The sequence below is a fragment of the Ochotona princeps genome, chromosome 24 (assembly GCF_030435755.1).
Source record: "Ochotona princeps isolate mOchPri1 chromosome 24, mOchPri1.hap1, whole genome shotgun sequence".
Lineage (NCBI taxonomy): Eukaryota > Metazoa > Chordata > Mammalia > Lagomorpha > Ochotonidae > Ochotona > Ochotona princeps.
The window spans coordinates 20,296,216-20,299,265 of record NC_080855.1 but is presented as its reverse complement, the minus strand read 5'-3'; positions in this window follow the sequence as shown (position 1 = coordinate 20,299,265).

The window sequence follows — 3,050 nt, the reverse complement described above, 5'->3', positions numbered from 1 at the left end:
GTGTCTAAGCTCCCTGGACGTCCGGTGACAGACTGGCCTCAGGTGGCACACCCGTGCGGCTGCAATGCTGGGGAGGCCCAGAACTGCTGGGAGGAAGCTGTGTGCTCCTGGGGCCACCATACCATGGGGAACAGAGCCCGGGCCTGCCGCCTTCTCTCTTGCTTCCTCAGTGAGTAAAGGAAGCCGCACACCATCCAGCAGCTGAGACTGCCGGGCCCTTCCACAGGTGGGTGCTGTGGATTCATGAGGACAAATGTTCGGTAGCAGGTGGGACTCTAAGCCCAAGTAAGGGAAGTGTCAGGAAACCCTGCAGAGCCCTGGAGCTTCATTACCTCTGCTGCCGGTGGACTGTGGCCGACTAGGAATCCTAAATGGCTCAGTGCATCCGGACCCCAAGTTGAAGCATCAAGCTTCGATTTGATCAAAGTCAGCTTGTTAGCATACACCCCAGAACGCGTCCACCCTCACATTCAAGTGTTTTACCAGAAGTTGTAGCTTTTAGGATAGGAGAGTATGTTGATCTTGAGTTCCTGTCTAGAATTCAGACAGAAGGGAGAAAATGCAGCCCTGCGTGCCGTGTGGGCTGAGCTGCTCCCACTGCGTTCCGGGCGGTCTGCACGCTGCCGGCACCCCGGACTGTTCACGAAGCGGTGTTGATGTTCTGTGCAAATGTCCTCTCACTTGCATACTTTAATTTAAAACTATTTAAGAGAACTGAAGTTCTTGATTATTGTATGTATTTTTCTAAAAACAAAAATAAAGCTGCTTACGAAAATGGACAAGTCAGTGTTGTCATTTTAGTTAAGCTGAGGCCTTGTGGTGTTGTACCCCCCCCATCCCCTTTCCTTCAGCAGGCATCTCGGGGAAGAGGTGATCGGCCCCGCCCCCATTTCCTTTGGAAGGGGAGGCCTTGGGTTGGGCTCCTCACGCCAGCTGTGCTCGGCTTGCTAGATGTGCATTGTGCTTAAAAGCATTTTCAAATGTATAAACTCTACAATTTTTACTGTTAGAAATCTCAGATGTGAGTGTGAATTATTAGTGTTTGATTCTCAAAACATTTGATCATTCAGTTATAAGAAAGAAACTTAATAGTATTTCAACATAAGAACAATCACTGGAGTGTCTCTCCCTCCCCTTTCGAGAGGCACCCCACCTCCCGGCTCTTCGGAGGTGCTTCCCCTTCCTCTCCCTTCCCTGCTCACCTGGTCCCCTCGCAAATAAACTTTTCTGTTTGCAACAGGGAAAAAACAATCATTGATTCAAAACTAATTTTGTGGAGCCTGGCGCAGTAGCCTAGTGGCCAAAAATCCTTGCTTTGCATGCGCAGGGATTCCCATATGGACACCCAGCTACCTTACTTCCCATCCAGCTCCCTGCTTGTGGCCTGGGAAAGCAGTCGAGGATAGCCCAAAGCCTTGGGACCCTGCACCCACATGGGAGAACCAGAAGAAGCTCCTGGCACCCGGCTTCAGATCGGCGCAGCACTGGCCGTTGCAGCCGCTTGGGAAGTGAATCAGTGGACAGAAGATCCTCCTGTCTCTCTTCTCTGTAAATCTGACTTTCCAATAAAAGCATAAATGTTAAAAAAAAAAAAACAAAATTTGCTTTTGGGTTCATTTTACTTTTTGAAAAACATGGAAACATTAAAAAATTATTTTTCCTTAGTTTAAAAAATGACAGTCTTCGACATCTTTCTAGTGTCTAGGCCCTTTCTCCCCAGAATCAGCTGTTTACAGCTCCCTGTCCACTCTGTCCCAAGACTGCACACTGCCCAGGCTCGGTCACAGCCCCACTTGTAAGCCAGTCAGTTACTGTAAATGCTCGTGCACCTTACACTCCGCTGGACCTCGTCTGGCTGACGGCCGTGTTCTCACGCCTGTGTCGTGTTCCGGTCAGCAGAGCCCTGAGTTCACGCAGCTGCCAGTTAGACTGCCTGATCTTTTGCCAAAGAAATACATACTGCCGAGCTTCCTACCTTTAGACACGTGGGGATCTTTCAGGTGAGTTACTAAAACACAGTAAACTTAAAAACTAGAATTTTGCTGTTGATGTTACTTCTTTTAAATTAACGATTTTTTTTTTTTAATGTTAACCATTTGTGTTCTTTGCCTGCTTTTCTTTTGTAGTGTTTACGTGTTGGAGAGGCAGGAAGAGTGCCCTCTGCCCGGCCTGTGACAGCCGGGGCCGGGCCAGGCCAGCTGGAGGACGGGACACTAATTTGGGTCCTGCACTGGGGTGGCAGGTGTTCACAGCATCACCTGCTGCCTCCCAACTGCACATTCGCAGGAAGCTGGAATGGTAAGTAGATCCTGAATTCAAACAGAGGTACTTTGAATACGGGATGTGGCCATCCCACGATATATCTTAACAGCTTGTTGCAAAGCGCACCTGTATATTTTATTAAATAAGCCCTAGTACTTGGGAAGTTCACTTACACAAGTCGCATGTGTTAGGACTGGTATGGGGTGTCGCATGCCCAGTGTCTGCCTGCAGTGCCAGTTTGAGTCCATTTCCCCTTCAACTCGCTGCTTATAACCTGGGAAAGCAGCAGAGGCTGGCTCGAGTCCCCGGGCCCCTGCCAGCATATGGGAGGCCAGGAAGTGTCCAGGCTGAGGACCGGGCCCGCTGCGGTCATTGAAGCCGTTTGGGGAGTGAACCAGTAGATGGAAGGTGTCTATCTTCTCTGGCTCTAATTCTGCCTTTCCAATTACAAAGAAAATTCTAAATATTTTTCTTTTAGATTACCTTTAATAGCATTTTTGCTAAGCAGAATTTTGTGATTTTCATGTTAATCTAAGTTCTTAGATCCGTCGATTTGATTTATTCCCCATCATTTCAAATCTCAATAATGGGCCCGGCGGCGTAGCCTAGCAGCTAAACTCCTTGCCTTGAAAGCCCCGGGATCCCATATGGGCGCCGGTTCTAATCCCGGCAGCTCCACTTCCCATCCAGCTCCCTGCTTGTGGCCTGGGAAAGCAGTTGAGGATGGCCCAATGCCTTGGGACCCTGCACCCGCGTGGGAGACCCGGAAGAGGTTCCAGGTTCCCTGC